Below are 18,492 nucleotides of genomic sequence, written 5' to 3'. Positions count from 1 at the left end.
AATGTTGTTGTTCAGTTGCTAAGGCACATCCAATTCTCTGCAACCTCAGGTACTGTAGCACACCAGGATCCTCTGTCCTCCACTAACTTCTGGAATTTGCTCAGATTCATGTTCATTGAGTTGGTGATGCTCATCCTTTGCTGTTCCCTTCTCCTTTTGCCTTTAATCTTTCCCATCATCAGGGTTTTTTCCATTGAGTCATCTCTTCACATCAGGTGGCCAAAGTACTGGAGCTTCAGCATCAGTCCTTCCAGTAAATATTCAGGGTTGATTTCCTTTAGGATTGACTAGTTTGATCTTCTTGCACTCCAAGGGACTTTCAAAGAGTCTTCTCCAGCACCACAATTCGAAAGCATCAGTTCTTGGGTGCTCACACTTCTTTATGGCCCAACTCTCACTTCTGCACATGACTACTAGAAAAACCATAACTTTGTTGGCAAAATCATGTCTTTGCTTTTTAATGCACTGTCTAGGTTTGTCATAGCTTTCCTTCCAAGGAGCAAGCGTCTTTTAATTTCATGGCCACAGTCACTGTCCACAGTGGTTCTGAAGCCCAAGAAAAGAAAATGTCACTGCTTCCACTTTTTCTCCTATTTGCCATGAAGTAATGGGACTGGATGCCATGATCTTAGTTTTTTGAATATTGGATTTCAACCAGCTTTTCCCTTCATTTGTAGAAATAGGCAGACGTTAAGGGATGTGCCCTAGATGACTGTAAGGAAGTAATGGTACCCACATCTCAGGACTATCTGGGATACTGGTATCAACAGAAACACAAGAGAGGAGCCTCTTGAGGCCTCTCTCTCTCTCTGTATGTGTCTTTAATAATAGGTGGACCTCCTCCTGGGAGAAGGCTGAGATAAAGGCAGATGTGGCAAACATCTGGAAGAATTCCATATGGCCCTCTGTGCCATTCTCTTGTTCTTATTATAAGTTTAAATTTGCTTATGAACTTGAACTTGCTTGGGCTTCCTAGCTCCTCCACATCTTCCCTGCCAACTCAGCCCTCAGAAATGCTTGCCCAGTTTCTGAGCTCCACTCACTGTTCGGGTTCCAGAGGGCCAGCTGATGCTGCCCACTCAGGTTCCAGTCCAGCCCTGGGCCACTGGTTCTACCTCACACTCCCTTCCCAATTCCAGGCAGAGCATAGAATGGGTCTAAAAGTTGTTCTTTTTCCCTAAGAATCTCACAGCTGTAACCAGGGATTCAAAACGCATATTTGTGAGACAATAGACAACAACAACAGCACGAGAGCCTGGAAGCAAAGAGTGTGTGTAAAGACTTAAAAGGAAAATAAAAAGACAAAAAACCATCAGCAGCGAGTGTAAAGGACTTCAACATAAATCTAGGCTATTTTCCAGGAATCCTGGAGACAGCTGAACTTTCCTCTAGCTGCCAGTATCCCCGAGCAATGCAATCTCCCCAGAGACCAGAGTTCCAACTTCCAATGGAGATCAGCCAATTAACTACCAATGAACAGGTGTGTGTGCTTTTACCACATGATATGCAAAAGAAATCCACAGGGGGCCTAGCATCCAGCTAGGCAGTACCCCTCCCTATGATCTGCTCAGGAAGATGGTACAGTGTTTGTACAGCTTAAGGTTCTATGATGTGGCTTATAACTCAAACCTAACCATGCCATCCCAGCTCCTTCCTCTTCTTACCCCCACAATCATTACCCTAAAAAGAATTTTCACTTTAGAAAGTGACCTTGGTGAGCTGAAGCTTGTAGTTTTAAAAGCCCCCTAAGGTTTAATTTTGAAAAGTCACCCGTAGACTTTAGATTGACTTTCTCTTGAAGGCAGCTTAAACCTTGTTCATTTGGGAGCACAAAAGAGAAGGTTTAGGAATCCCAAGGCTTCAATTGCCAGCTGTCTCATTTCTCTGCTCACATTTTTTTTCTTCTCCTCTCCAGCAAGATTAAGATGAGTGAAATAATTTCTTTCTTTTAAGATATCATTGTAGCATTCAAGTTTTCCATTACTGTCAATTTCTTGAAATGTGTCTCATTAGCATTTTCAGAACAGTTTAAAAAAATCCTTTCATCAAGGAAAAAAGAAATTAAATGCAAGTTAGTTGTCACGGGATTTCATTGACATAAATTTGTCCTCTCTTGTCTTCATTTCTGTCTTCTCAGTTCCTCGTTTAATATCTTAGAGTCTGGGAATCATACCCAAGTCTCTGATTTGAAGAGCTGGAAAGATGCAGCCTAGATTACAAAGTAAATTGTCTTGGTCACAAATATACAGAGGGATTCTGAAACCTGTTTAGACTGCACCCCATAGAACTGCTAAGTATTAAAGGGAGAAGTGCCAAAAGCCCAATCAAAGTCATGTAAACAACATTCTGGAGGAAATCAACCCGTGACTCCAGAGTTTTCGGCAAGCGCCACAGGTTTTTCATGTTTTTAAAAAGCAGGGAAGAAGAGCAGGTTAGTGAGCAAACCTGAGGAGCCTTGGGTCTCCTTAATGCCTATGCAACTAGCAGGTAAGAGCTCCCTGGTGTTACATCTCAGTGATGAAGACCTAATCAAGTCCTTATTTCTCCTAACCTGAAAGTACTTTTGCAAACGCACCTGGATTAGCACTAAGGAGCTAATTATTTTGTGAGCTGAGATTACTCTTTAGGAGAAGAAACCAGGGTCAGGAGCAGCAGTGTCTTTTAAAGCATTTCCTGGAACACGGGGACATAAATCTGGAAGCTGCCTCAGCAAGTTGAGCACTCTGTCTCACGTGGGAGTTGGGACACTGTGAGGTAGGAAATGTGGGTCATTTACGTGGCAGTTGGGAGAGAGAAAGAGAAAACATGCGGACTGAGTGGCCTTTGAACCAGAAACGCGGGCTTGGCAAAATCTAGAGTTGTGTACTCCTAATCTTCTATGTGATTATATGTGATATTAGTTTCTATGTGATATTAACTGTAAACTCAGGTTGTTGGAAATTGTATTCTACTCACAGGGTGTGGAAGGCTTTTTGGTATTTTTAAGGGAAGCAGCATTTCTATTGCCAATTTCTGCCCCAACTCTTCACTGTAAAAGAGAAGGCAAAAGCTAAAGTGAGCGTCTCTTACAACCTGAGAAGCGGGACTTTCTAGGCCCCATATTTCCAAATATGGTGAAAATTGAATTGAAAAGTGTACCTGGTCTTAGGCATCCATCATTTCAAAGACCTTCTTTGTACTAACCAACTGTTTGTATGTTGCTTGTATTTTCTCTGTTAATCTATATCTTTCTTTCTCCTTCAAGTTTAAGTAAAATTTCCTTTGAAGTTTTACAAAAAATTTATTTTGACAAGGTTGAAAAAAATTCACCTCCTAAAGTCCGTCATATGCTTTAAAATTTTCTCCCCTAATAATTCAGCAAATACCGAGTGCCTACTATGCTTGAGTGTGGTTCTAAGAGCTGTGGAATCATTTGTTAACAAAATTAACCAAATCTCTGCCTTCAGGGAGCTTCTGCTACTACTGCTAGGCAAGGCAAAATAAAAAAACAGATGCGTTATTATGTGTTGTATTAGAAGGTGATAAAAGTTATATGGATATATGAAACCTGGAAGGAGAATTGCTAGTTGGAGGAGGGTGGGCTTCAGCTGGTGTGATAAGAGATGTTATTTATTCCCTAAGCTGTATCTGAAATGGGAAGCACATGGTAAGAGACAGCTTTACTATAAAGGCAACAGGAAGGAGAAAAAGGAAAGAGTTATGCAGGTCTGGGGGCTAGGAGCCTAGGAATTGATCTAAGTATAGGGAACAGTAAAAGATAATTTTTTATTGTTACCTCTTTTTTTTTTTTTTTTGCAAGTGCCTTTCCTTTATTTATTTTTTTTCCACAGCTTAAATCAGGGGCTAAAAACACAAGATCAAAGACCAAGTGTGTCATACCAAGACCCCTGCTTCAGTGGGTACTTTTCAGACACTTTGTCTTTCAACTCAACCCTCCAAAAGACCCAATTTTTTGTTTTTGGACAAGTGCAATCATTTCAACAACAGAGCCATGGAGATCCACTTCATTTATTCCCAAGCTCTTCTGAGAGCATCTCTGCTTGACTGCTTTGAGGATCTCTTTGGTGGTGATGGCTCTTCTGTGGTTGTAGAGGGACAATCTGACCGCTTCCAGGCTAACCCATTCCAGCTGCCAATCCTCCAGCACTCTTAGGGCATCCAAGATCCAGGAGCACCCACTGAAGTCTGGGTGGACTTGTTTTAAGAGTTTCTCCATGTAATTAAAATATGCCTCCTTCTTCTTCCTCCTCTTCTTCCCAGTGGCAGAGCAGACCCACTCATCCTTCTCTTTGGCTGGGATATAAATTGTGAGCTTCCTCTTAGGGAACTGTAGGCCATGTAAGCAAATGAAGTGCATGTGGAAGGCTTATCCTGATGCTGGTAGCTCAGACCACTGGCTGTCTTGTTACCTCTTTTAATAGGGGGCAAGATCACATAGGGTTTTGAAGGTCATTGTAAAGACATTCGGGCCTCCCTGGTGGCTCAGAGGGTAAAGAATCCAACTACAATTCAGGAGACCTGGGTTCGACCCCTGGGTCAGAAAAATCACCTTGAATAGGAAATGGCAACTACTCCAGTATTCTTGCTTAGAGAATCCCATGGACAGAAGAGCCTGGGGGGCTACAGTCCATAGGGTCACAAAGAGTGAGACATGACTGAGCAACTAAGCATTAAGTATGTACATGCACATAAAGACATGATTTTTATTTGGAATGGGTTAGAAATTCTTGAAGGATTTTAATCAAGACAGTGATATGAACGGACAATATTTTTGAAAGATGTTAGCTCTAATGTTGAGGCTAGACTCTAGGGAGACAGAAATAGAAACAGGATTTTGTAATTTTGGGACAATTAAAATTAAATACTTAAAAAAAAATAAATTGGAATCATGAAGGGATATATACACACATATGTGCATGTACACAGATATATACATATATATACATAGATATATATGTATATATGTATGTATGTATGTATATATCTGGAGAATAAAATGGCAACCCAATCCAGTATTCTTTCCTGGGAAATCCCATGGACAGAGGAGCCTGGAGCGGGGTAGGGGGGCGGGGGCAGGCTACAGTTCATGGGGTCGCAAAGAGTTGGACTGAGTGACTAAAGAACAACAAATATTTGTGTGTGTGTGTGTGTGTGTCGCAGGAAGTGGGATGAGATCTTGTCTAACACCCAGAAATGAACTGTCCAAGGAGTAGGCTGTTGTCTAACACTTGGAAATGAATTATCCAAGGAGACATATGCACGGACAAAACAAGAGGCTTTATTGGGAAGCAGCACCCAGGCAGGGCACAGCAGGGTGAGGGAACCCATCAAGACTTCTCTGCCATATGGCTCACAGTCTCAGGTTTTATGGTGATGGGGTTAGTTGTCTCTGGCCAGTCATTCTGACTTAGGGTCCTTTCTGGTTGTGTGTGCATATCTCAGCCAAGATGGATTCCATCGAGAAGGATTTGGGGAGATTTACATGACGTAAGTACTGGTGTCTCTTGCTCCTTTTGACCTCTCCCGATTTTTCTGGTTGGTGTTAACTTGTTAGTTCCTCATTCCTTACCAGGACCTTCTGATGTAAGATAACTCATACAAGAAGATATTGTACCTGACCTCAATGGGCAGTTTTGGTCAATATTTCCCTAAAATATGCACACTTGCCTTTGACTTCTTAGAAGCAAATTCTTTTTCTAAGTCACCTTTCCCTCTTAAACTTCCTTGAGTTTGAACTTAGATCACTTTGCATCAAAATATTCTAATTGGACTTTTTATTGCTCTGAAAAAATAGAAAGAGGGACTTCTCTGGCAGACTAGTGGTTAAGACTTACCTTCCAATGCAGGGGATGCAGGTTTGATCCCTGGTTAAGGAGCTAAGATCCCACATGCCTAGTGGCCAAAAAACCAAAACACAAAACGGAAACAATATTGTAGCAAATTCAATAAAGACTTAAATGGTTCATGTCAAAAAAAAAAAAAACTTAAAAAATAGAATCTATAACCTCAAGGCTTTCCCCACTCCTGCCCCAAGGCTTTTTTATTAACACCAAAAAAAAAAAAAGTTTTAACTAAAAGTTTCTCCAAATGCCTAAGAAGCACTTTGAAAATGGCTAATTAGTATTCTAATGACCTTTACAAGAGAAAGTATCTTAAAGTGTTCTTGGCATTAGACATTCCTAAGACTTTAATTCTCTAGCATATATACTAATGCCCATACTTGTCTGGGGCTTCGCAGATCGCACTACTGGTAAAGAACCCACCTGCCAATGCAGGACACATAAAAGATCCCTGGGTTGGGAAGATGTCATAGAGGAGGTCATGGTAACTCACTCCAGTATTCTTGCCTGAAGAATCCCATAGACAGAGGAGCCTGGCTACACTCCATAGGATCATGAGTCAGACACCACTGAAGGGATTTAGTGCACACATACTTTTCTAGATGGGAAAGTGACAGGGAACCCAGTAGGCACACCTCATTTTATAGATAGAGAAATGCGCCCAAAGTCACAAAGCAAAAAGGTAGCAGAGTTGAAATTTCAGCTCAGCTCTGCCGGGTAAAAGCCCTTTGCTCATGGTTTCTGACTACCTGGAGTGTTGTATGGCATATCCCACAGGAAGCATGTTTGAAAGCATGTCAGAAATCTGTTACCTTCTTCCATGGTCTCTGGTTTCTTAGGAAACAAACCTCTATTCCTCTCTCTCTCTCTCTTTTTTTTTTTTAAGACATTTGATTGGTTGTGACTATGCGGAAAGGAGTTGGGAATAGAAAGGCCAAAGTGTCTGGGGTTGAGAATTAAGCCAGCATCCCTGTGACTAGGCCTGGCTGTCACCCTCAGTTGTCCAGTCTCAACATCATGGACCCAAACCAACACAGCAAATCACATCACCGCAAGATGAACCCAGACCTGAGGGAGCAGCTGAGTTTGCCCTCCCTGCTGTCTGGAGTTGTTAAATAATGCTCATAGTCTCAGATGAAGTGAATTGAACTCATCATCCCTTTCCTCCCGAACTGAAACAAGTTAGAAAAACCAAAAGGCAGCCAACGGCTGCGGAGAGGGAGCAACAGGCTGTCAGAAAATAAATCGACCGTTTACAAACTCAAACTACAAACAGTTTTCCTTCCAAAGATGTGCAGATATCCTTCTGGGTAAAATCGGTCAAATCTGACCTTTAAAAACAGGATGACTGGCTAATTGTTTTGTTTTGTTTTGTTTTCAATCTGTCAGATAGGATCTTAATAGAACAACCTTTAGGATATTGTAAAATGAATTTAAAGAGAAAGTAATTATTACAAGAGCACTGCTAGGAGACTTGGTGGCCCGTTCTGCATGCGTTGCAGCCTTGTGTGTTACAGTCCCTGAAAATCCTGCCTCTCCCACTTGGGACACAAAGCAAGCAAGCCCAGGCAGGCAGGTACTGATTTGAAAGCAGTCTCCCAGGAAACAAAGAAAGCTGAGAAGCTGTCAGCAGGCAGGTTTGCTGGAGAGCTCTCAGAGAGGAGCACCCATCAGGACTCCAGGGGCTTTGCCTGAGAGGCGACCAGTCACCTGGGGGGATGGGGGGCAAGAGGCGCCTGACAGAAACAAAGCTTTGAGGCTGTGGGGAGACAGGTTCAGGTTGATGCTGAGAGAAAGTGGGTCCTCAGGAAGCTGAGGCTATCAATGCTGAGGCTATAAAATGGCACAGAGGCAACCCACTCCTTTGTCTACTGCCACAGAAAACTTGCCTTCAAAGGGGGATGTATTGTACTGTCTGCAAATAAAAATCATTCTAAGTAGGAAAAGTATTTTTTCATTCTCTGAAAAAAATTTTCGGAATATTGATTGGACTATCTTCCTTCTCTGTCATCTTATATGCACGAATATTTTGTGTATTCACTAATTATTTGACCTTACATACAAAAGAAAAATCCCAAGGAGAAATAGTTTTCGTGTTTTTAAGATATGTGTTGTTTCTTACATCTTTTTAGCTTTTTTGTTGCCGTTGTTAATCTGGAAAAAACTAGTGACCATAAATGAGCTGGTTTATTCTGAGAATATAGATTAAAGGGAGGAGTCCACTGGCATTTATATGGGGACACTGGGTGGCCTCTGGGCAGCTGCAGCAAAAGGCATTCCTAAGGCAGGTTATGAAAGTGAAAGTGTTAATCGTTCAGTCCTGCCTGACTCTTTGAGACCCCATGGACTGTGCCCGGGAGGCTCCTCTGTCCATGGAATTCTTCCTGGCAAAGATACTGGAGTGGGTTGTCATTTTCTTCTTTAGGGGATCTTCCTGGCCCAGGTATCAAACCTGGGTTTCTTGCCTTGCAGGCAGATTCTTTACTGTTTGAGCCACCAGGGAAGCTATTACATGTTTAAAAAACATTTCCCTGTATGTCAGAGGGAAGAGATGAGGGGACACTAAAGAAAGCGATAAGAACCAAGATTTCCAGAGTTGACAAATATTTATTTTTTTACCTCCCATCTCCAGAGGTTTGCTGTTCTGTATCTACTTCCAATAATAAATAGGACTATATGTATGAATATGTAAACATAGAACAAATAAACTTTTAAAAATTCTAAAAATTTTATCACAAACTGATTTTAAGGCAAAAAGACATGCTTTTGCTTTTAAAGAAAAGTCCCTTATCAAATTGGCAAGTATAAAATATTAACAGTAACACCAAACAATGAGGATATAGAGGCCTCTCATTTTAATTAATGAAAATGTAAATTGATACAATGCCTTTGAAAAGCACTTCTGTGAAGTATAGCAACAACCTCAAAATATTCATCCCTTTATTCCAGCAATACTACACTGGGGATATAGCCTATGAAAATAATTTCAAATATACAGAAAATGTTATTTTAAATGTATTTATAGCATTGATCTTTAAAAATAATATTAAAAATCATGAAACAGCTAAGAATCTCTATTTGCTATTACAATAATCATTACAAATATTATTTGAAATACTTTTGATATGTTGAGAGATTTTTAAAAATCTAATTTAGCTTCTGATTCTGGCAATATGGTGAATGGAATTTTCTCCATAACTCTCCCATTGAAAACAATAAAAATGGTAAGTATTGTTTTTTGTTTTGATGAATCTTGAGATACCCAAAACATGTGAAAGAGGCAATTATTCTTAGGTAAGCCAAAGTATAGTCCGGCATTTGCTCTAATGGCATTTGCCAAATCCTGGTAACTTTGAATTTCTGATTTAATAGCTGCTCAGGGTCGCCCTGCATGAGGTACAGGAAATAAACCCTAAGGCACACCGAAGGAGGAAAATCTAATGGAAGACTCCAGCATTAAGCTGGGAAACCAAAGGGCAACATTCTCAGTATAAGAGTACATGAGAAACAAATTCACTGTGCAGGAAAAAACACACACACACACAGACAGCAAGGTAGGGTAAATCAATCTCCCTTGAGAATGTATAACCACAAGTCAGTTTTCCCATAGGATCATGGTCAAGCTGAAAAATAGAAGTCGTTTGCAGGATGCTGGTATCCCAGCCAACATCAGAAGCAAAGACAACTCCTATCTGAAGAGACCCAACTTTAAACCACTTCTCAGATAATCCCTACAAATAAAGTTCTAAGGAACATATATTTACAGTCAAATATCATAACATATCATAAGGAATTGCCAACCGGAAACAACCAACAGCAGAATCAGTATTGCAAAGAATTCAGATATTATCAAAGAGTATATGAAAGGCAGGTTTAACATATCTAAAGAAACAAAAGAGAAGTCTAAAAATATAAGCAAGGAACACAAAATTATAAAAAGCAACACAACAGTTTGAAAAGACTAAAAATAATTTTCAGAAATAAAAACAATCACTGAAATAAAAAATTCACTGGATGGGGTAACTGATTGAACATGACGGAGGGGGAAAAATCAGTGGAATGCAATACAGATATGAATGAATTATGCATAATGCAGTACAGTTTTGAGAGGAGGGAATACAAAGCAGGATTAAGAGACAGGAAGGATAGAGTAAGAAGTTCTAACAGATGTCTAATTAGAGTTTCATAGGGACATAATAAAGAGAACATATTAGAAGAAAGAGTTCAAGAGATACCCAAAAGTTTAAAATAAACAACTGATCCTCAGATTTAGGAAATCAAAAAAATTCCAGGCAATATGTATGCATAGTGAAACTGTAAAACAAGGCAGAACTGTAAAGCAGCTAGAAAGTTAAAATGTTTCTACAAAGGCACTGTAAATAGCTTGATTGATTTTTTCCCTACAATAATGAAAAGCAGAAGACAATGAGTGATACTTTAAAATGCTAAGAAAAAATAACTATCAACTTACATGGAATGTGTGGTGAGATTACCTTTCAACAATAGGAAGGAAAAAATATCATATCCAGGCTAAAAGATAATAGAATTTACCACCAACAGATTCTTATTAATGGTGATTCTCAATAATGAGTTTTAAGTAGTGGTAATACGAAATAGAAAGACATAGATACAGAAAAGAATGGTGAGCAAAGACGTATAAATATATAGACAAATCTAAGCCAATATTGACTATATAAAATATTTTGTCAAAAAAAAGCCCAAATACTAGACCTTGATAGCCTCTAAATGAGAGAAGATGGATTTGATCTGAAATATTCTGATGTCTTTTCATTTGAAAAGAATTTAAAAATAATGGTTAACATTAGACTTTTAAAGTATCCATGTTAGAATATCTATGGTAATTACTAAAAGAATAGATATGGAAAAATACAACCTCCAAACTCATAGAAGGCAAAATAAAAAAAGAAAAATCTAATCACTATGCAAAATTTAACTATTATAATTAGAAACATACATACATATATATGCTATATATATGTGTGGTGTGTATACACACATGTACAGTTGATCCTTCATATCCATGGGTTCCACATGCATGGATTCAACGAATCATGGCTTAGAAATATTAAAAAAAAATTTTTCAGAAATTTCCAAAGAACAAAACTTGATTTGCCATGTGCTGTCAACTATTTACATGGCATTTACAGTGTATTAGGTAATATGAATAATCTAAAGATGGTTCAAGGCACATGGGAGGATGTATATATGTTACATGCAAATAATATACCATTTTATATAAGGGACTGGAGTATCTTCACATTTTGGTGTCCTTAGGGGAGTCCGGAAACAATCACCCGCAGATACCAAGGGACAACTGTATGTGTACGTATGTGCGTATGTGTACGTAATAAAACTATTTTAGGGTATTTTTATAGAGATAATAATTGGAAATCAAGTTTAAGGAAATCAACACATTAACTTGATACATTTACTATTGCAATGTGATTGCCATTGTGGCATTAATGAAGACCTCTAATATATCACATAATTATCCTTTCTAGCAGTAGTGGGAACAATTCAGAACTAGTCTCTTAGCAAGTTTAATATTAATAATATAGCTTTGATATCTATAATACTTAAAAAAAAAAGCAAGAAAGTGAAAGTCGCTCAGTCATGTCCGACTCTTTATGATAGTCCATGGAATTCTCTAGGCCAGAATACAGGAGTGGGTAACCTTACCCTTCTCCAGTGGATCTTCCCAACCCAGGGATCAAACCCAGGTCTTCCACATCGCAGGTAGATTCTTTACCAACTGAGATATCATGGAATCCAATCACTAAACTGCATATTAAACCTCCAGGATATGTTTATCTACTGTATGCAAGAATGTGTCGTTAACAACATTTCTCTTATTCCTGCTTCTGCCCCCAGGAATCACCATTCCACTCTGTGGTTTTTAGGTCTGTGTTTTAGATACTATATATGGAGTATCATATAGTATTTGCCATTTTCTGTCCAACTTATCTCACTTAGCATAATGTTCTCAAGGTTCATGTTGTCCAAATTTAGAGCATTTTCATTTTTCTCATGGCTGAATACTATTCCATTGTGTTACACACACGGACACATACCATGTCTTCTTTTTTTGACATCTGAAATATATATTTTTTACTTTTTATTGAAGTATAGTTGATTCTCAATTATTTTCTGGTGTAGTTCTTAGTTCATTCCCTCAGTCGTGTTCGACTCTTTGTGGCCCCATAATCGCAGCACGCCAGGCCTCCCTGTCCAACACCAACTCCCAGACTTCACTCAAACTCACGTCCATAGAGTCAGTGATGCCATCCAGCCATCTCATCCTCTGTCTTCCCCTTCTCCTCCTGCCCCCAATCCCTCCCAGCATCAGAGTCTTTTCCAATGAGTCAACTCTTCACATGACGTGACCAAAGTACTGGAGTTGCAGCATCAGTCCTTCTAATGAACACCTAGGATGGATCTCCTTTAGAATGGACTGGTTGGATCTTCTTGCAGTCCAAGGGACTCTCAAGAGTCTTCTCCAACACCACAGTTTAAAAATATCAATTCTTTGGCACTCAGCTTTCTTCATAGTCCAACTCTCACATCCATACATAACCACTAGATAAACCACAGCCTTGACTAGACGGAACTTTGTTAGCAAAGTAATGTCTCTGCTTTTGAATATGCTATCTAGGTTGGTCATAACTTTCCTTCCAAGGAGTAAGTGTCTTTTAATTTCATGCCTGCAATCACCATCTGCAGTGATTTTGGAGCCAGAAAAATAAAGTCACCACTGTTTCCACTGTTTCCCCACCTATTTCCCATGAAGTGATGGGACTGGATGCCATGATCTTCATTTTCTGAATGTTGAGCTTTAAGCCAATGTTTTCATTCTCCTCATTCACTTTCATCAAGAGGCTTTTTAGTTCCTCTTCACTTTCTGCCATAAGGGTGGTGTCATCTGCATATCTAGGTTATTGATATTTCTCCCGGCAATCTTGATTCCAGCTTGTCCTTCTTCCAGCCCAGCGTTTCTCAAGATGTACTCTGCATATAATTTAAATAAGCAGAGTGACAATATACAAACTTGACATACTCCTTTTCCTATTTGGAACCAGTCTGTTGTTCCATGTCCAGTTCTAACTGTTGCTTCCTGACCTGCATATAGGTTTCTCAAGAGGCAGGTCAGGTGGTCTGGCATTCCCATCTCTTTCAGAATTTTCCACAGTTTATTGTGATCCACACAGTCAAAGGCTTTGGCATAGTCAATAAAGCAGAAATAGATGTTTTCCTGGAACTCTCTTGCCTTTTCCACGATGCAGTGGATGTTCGCAATTTGATCTCTGATTCCTCTGTCTTTTCTAAAACCAGCTTGAGCATCTGGAAGTTTACGGTTCAGGTATTGCTGAAGCGTGGCTTAGAGAATTTTGAGCATTAATTTACTAGTGTGTGAGATGAGTGCAATTGTGCGGTAGTTTGAGCATTCTTTGGCATTGCCTGTCTTTGGGATTGGAATGAAAACTGACCTTTTCAGTTCTGTGGCCATTTCTGAATTTTCCAAATTTGCTGGCATACTGAGTGCAGCAATTTCACAGAATCATCTTCCAGAATTTGAAATAGCTCAACTGGAGTTCCATCACCTCCACTAGCTTTGTTCATAGTGATGCTTTCTAAGGCTCACTTGACTTCACATTCCAGGATGTCTGGCTCTAGGTCAGTGATCACACCATCGTGATTATCTGGGCCGTGAAGATCTTTTTTGTACAGTTCTTCTGTGTGTTCTTGCCACCTCTTCTTAATATCTTCTGCTTCTGTTAGATCCATACCATTTCTGTCCTTTATCGAGCCCATCTTTGCATGAAATGTTCCCTTCAGTTCAGTTCAGTCACTCAGTCATGTCCAACTCTTTGTTCCCTTAGTATCTCTAATTTTCTTTTTTTTTTATTTTATTATTATTTTTTTTAATTTAATATATTCCTTACAAATTTAAGAACCCATCCTGAACCCTCCTCCCTCCTCCCTCCCCATACCATCCCTCTGGGTCGTCCCATACCATTTCTGTCCTTTATCGTGCCCATCTTTGCATGAAATGTTCCCTTGCTATCTCTAATTTTCTTGAAGAGATCTCTAGTCTCTCCCATTCTGTTGTTTTCCTCTATTTCTTTGCATTGATTGCCGAGGAAGGCTTTCTTATCTCTCGTTGCTATTCTTTGGAACTCTGCATTCAGATGCTTATATCTGTCCTTTTTCCTTTGCTTTTCACTTCTCTCCTTTTCACAGCTATTTGTAAGGCCTCCCCAGACAGCCATTTTCCTTTTTTGCATTTCTTTTCCATGGTGATGGTCTTGATCCCTGTCTCCTGTACAGTGTCATAAACTTCTGTCCATAATTCATCAGGCAGTCTATCTATCAGATCTATTCCCTTAAATCTATTTCTCACTTTCACTGTATAATCATAAGGAATTTGATTTAGGCCATACCTGAATGGTCTATTGATTTTCCCTACTTTCTTCAATTTAAGTCTGAATTTGGCATTAAGGAATTCATGATCTCAGCCACAGTCAGCTCCTGGTCTTTGTTTTTGCTGACTGTATAGAGCTTCTCCATCTTTGGCTGCAAAGAACATAATCAATCTGATTTTGGTGTTGACCATCTGGTGATGTCCATGTGTAGAGTCTTCTCTTGTGTTTTTGGAAGTGGGTGTTTTCTATGACCAGTGTGTTCTCTTGGCCAAACTCTATTAGCCTTTGCCCTACTTCATTCCGTATTCCAAGGCCAAATTTGCCTGTTACCCCAGGTGTTTCTTGACTTCCTACTTTTGCATTCCAGTCCCCTATAATGAAAAGGACATCTTTTTTGGGTGTTAATTCTAGAAGGTTTTGTAGGTCTTCATAGAACCATTTAACTTCAGCTTCTTCAGCATTACTGGTTGGGGCATAGACTTGGATTACTGTGATATTGAATGGTTTGCCTTGGAAACAAACAGAGATCATTCTGTTGTTTTTGAGATTGCATCCAAGTACTGCATTTCAGACTCTTTTGTTGACCATGATGGCTACTCCATTTCTTCTAAGGGATTCCTGCCTGCAGTAGTAGATATAATGGTCATCTGAGTTAAATTTACCCACTCCAGTCCTTTTTAGTTCGCTTATTCCTAGAATGTCGACGTTCACTCTTGCCATCTCCTGTTTGACCACTTCCAATTTGCCTTGGTTCATGGACCTAACATTCCAGGTTCCTATGCAATGTTGCTCTTTACAGCATCGAGCCTTGCTTCTATCACCAGTCACATCCACAACTGGGTATTGTTTTTGCTTTGGCTCCATCCCTTCATTCTTTCTTGAGTTATTTCTCCACTGATCTCCAGTAGCATACTGGGCACCTACAGACCTGGGGACTTCCTCTTTCAGTATCCTATCATTTTGCCTTTTCATACTGTTCATGGGGTCCTCAAGGCAAGAGTACTGAAGTGGTTTGCCATTCCCTTCTCCAGTGGACCACATTCTGTCAGACCTCTCCACCATGTCCCGCCCGTCTTGGGTGGCCCCACAGGGCATGGCTTAGTTTCATTGAGTTAGTCCGTGTGATTAGATTGACTAGTTTTCTGTGATTATGGTTTGTGTGTCTGCCCTCTGATGCCTCTCGCAACACCTACCATCTTACTTGGGTTTCTCTTACCTTGAATGTGGGGTATCTCTTCACAGCTGCTCCAGCAAAGTGCAGCCACTGCTCCTTTCCTTGGACGAGGGGTATCTCCTCATGGCCGCCCCTCCTGACCTTGAACATGCTTTACCATCTGAGCCACCAAGGAAGTCACCCATGGACCGTGCCGCAGAAACGTGCAGGCTGCGACGGACCACGCAGAGGCGTGGCCGAGAGGCGCTACCCCTCACCCAAGGTCAGGGGCGGCGGCCGGGAGGAGCTACCCCACGTCCAAGGAGCGGTGGCTGTGTGGCACAGGAGGGCCGAGAGGGGTTTCAGGTGTACAGTATGGTAATTCAAAAATTTTATAGATTGTACTCCATTTACAGTTATTACAAAGTAATTGCTATATTTCTTTGTGCTGTACAATATATCTTTATGCTTATCTATTTTCTACATAGTAGTTGTATCACTTAATTCCATATCACCATCTCGCCCAACTCTTTCCCTCTCCCCAGTTGTATCCACTAATTTGTTTGCTACATCTGTGAGTCTGTTTCTATTTTTTATATAAATATACTAGTTTTAGATATCATACATAAGTAGTAACATACAGTCTTCGACTTCTTTCACAAACCATAATTAATACTCTTTAGATTCATTCACATTGTTGAAAATGGCAAAGTTTCACTCCTTTTCATGACTAACATTCCTGTGTGTGTTATCTATATACACACATTCATCTATTCATCTGTGGATGGATATTCAGGTTGCTTCCATGTCTTGGCTATTGTAAATCATGCTACTATGAACATTTGGGTGCATGTGTATATGGAGACTAGTACAGAGGCTCCTTAAAAAAAACAAAAAATAGAGTTAGTGGGATCCAGCAATCCTACTCCTGGGAATATACCTGGAATAGAAAAAACTCTAATTCAAAAAGATATATGCTCCCTATTTACAGCTTTTTAAGGAACCTCCATATTATTTTCCATAGTGACTGCACCAATTTACATTCCTACCAACAGTTTACAAGGATTCCGTTTTCTCTATATCCTTACCAACATTTGTTATTTGTGGTCTTTTTGATGATAGCCATTTTGACAGATGGGAGGTGATAGCTCATTGTGATTTTGCTTTACAGTTCTCTAATAACTGAGCTCTGATGCTGGGAGGGATTGGGGGCAGGAAGAGAAGGGGACGACAGAGGATGAGATGGCTGGATGACATTACTGACTCGATGGACGTGAGTCTGAGTGAACTCCGGGAGTTGGTGATGGACAGGGAGGCCTGGCGTGCTGTGACTCATGGGGTCGCAAAGTGTCGGACACGACTGAGCGACTGAACTGAACTGAATAACTGATGATGCTGAGCATCTTGTGACGTGCCTATTAGCCACCTGTATGTCTTCTTTGGATAAAAAAATGTCTGTTTGGGTCTTCTGCCTATTCTTTAAAAGGATTTTTTTAACTATTAAGTTGTACAAGCTGTTTTATATATCTTGGATATTAACCTTTATCAGTCATATCACTTACAAATATTTTTTTCTGACATTCTGTAGGTTACTTTTTCATTTTGTTGTTTCTTCTGCAGAGCGGAAGTTTTAAGTTTGATATCATCCAACTGGTTTTTTCTTTTTTCTTTTTTTATTTGTGCTTTTAGTGTCATATCCAGAAACGTCATTGCCTAGATTAATGTCAAGGGGATTCTTTCCTATTATTTTTTCTAGGAATTTTATGGTATCAGGTCTTACGTGTAAGTTTTTGATCTGGGGCTTCCCTGGCAGCTCAGTGGTAGAATTAATTTTGTGAGTAGTATAAGATAGGAGGATTGCTGGATGGTGTGGTAATTCTGTTTTTAAGTTTTCGAAGAAATTAAAGTGCTTTACTCTTATTGTATTCTTATTTCATCCTTCAAATGTCAATATTTGCTGTGTATACTTTGAAGCGCCAGTGTTGGGTACATAGATATTTCACATTGTTAAATCTTGATGGATTGGCTGCTTTACCATTATATAATAACCTATCTGTGTCTTGTTTCTGTTATTGTGTAAAATTTATTTTATCTCATAAGTATAGCTACCCCTACTTTCTTTTTGTTGCCTCTTTCATGGAATATATTTTTCTATTCTTTCACTTTGAGTCCCTGTTCATCTTTTAAGCTGAAGTGAGTCTCTGTTAGGAAGTTGGGTATTGTTTTTATTCATCTAGACACAGCCTTTTGATACGTAAATTCATTCCATTCACTTTCAGAGTAATTGCCGAGATGTAAGAATCTACTTTGCTGTCTTATTAATTGCTTCCTGGTTGTTTTGCACTTCCATTGTTACGTTTTCCCTCTGTTTCTGCCTACCTTTGTTAATTGGTTATTTTCCATGCTGGTATGCTCTATTTCCATTCTTTGTCTTTTGTGGAGCTATTTAAGTTTCTGTGTTGTGGTTACCATGGGCTTACATAAAACATCATAGAGATACAATAGCTCATTTTAGGTTGATGGCAAATTATATTTGATCACCCACAAAGGTCTCACCCTTTTACTCCTCCCTTTTATATTATCAATTTATCTTTCTGTATTATGTATTTTTTATCAATTTATAGTAGTTATAGTTATTTTACTATTCGTTTTCTTTAACCTTTATACTATTGTTAGTTGCTGGTTAAAACACCATTATAAGAGTTATGGTTTTCTAATCCTGACTGTTTATTTTCACCTTTACCAGTGTGCTGTGTGCTTTTATATGTTTTCATGTCACTGATTAGCATAATTGAATTTTCAATTTGAAGACTCCTTTCTGCATTTCTAGGTGGATTTAGTGGTAGTAAACTCAGTCAGTTTCTGCTTGTCTGGAAAAGTCTTTAATTCTCCTTCCTATCTGAAGGATAACTTTGATGGATAAAGTATTCTTGGCTGATTTTTTTTTTCTTTCAAACCTTTAAATGTATCATTCTGTTCTTTTCTGGTCTGTAGGGTTTTTGCTGAGAAATCACTGATAGTCTATTGGAGGGTCTTCTATAGGTTACATTCTTTTTTC

General features: G+C 39.4%; 1 long non-coding RNA gene and 1 pseudogene across 8 annotated transcripts in view; one reads left to right on the top strand and one right to left on the bottom strand.

Moving 5' to 3' along the window:
* Nucleotides 1–1,293: 1,293 nt before the first annotated feature.
* Nucleotides 1,294–18,492, top strand: part of LOC147364379 (uncharacterized) — a 259,350-nt gene continuing 242,151 nt past the window's right edge. For 5 of the 7 annotated variants that reach the window (XR_015134428.1, XR_015134427.1, XR_015134430.1 and 2 more), the window contains exon 1: nucleotides 2,497–2,754. This is a non-coding gene — a long non-coding RNA (uncharacterized LOC147364379). The other 2 variants (XR_015134431.1, XR_015134432.1) reach the window with 2 other exon arrangements.
* On the bottom strand, nucleotides 3,721–7,257 carry LOC147364380 (histone H2B.N pseudogene; annotated as a pseudogene). The gene has a single exon (XR_015134423.1). The product of XR_015134423.1 is annotated as a histone H2B.N pseudogene (transcript).

The sequence above is a fragment of the Bos grunniens genome, chromosome 10 (genome assembly GCF_055505025.1).
Source record: "Bos grunniens cultivar Pamir isolate PY7600 chromosome 10, Bosgru_T2T1.0, whole genome shotgun sequence".
Classification (NCBI taxonomy): domain Eukaryota; kingdom Metazoa; phylum Chordata; class Mammalia; order Artiodactyla; family Bovidae; genus Bos; species Bos grunniens.
This window is presented reverse-complemented; position numbering and strand designations above follow the sequence as displayed.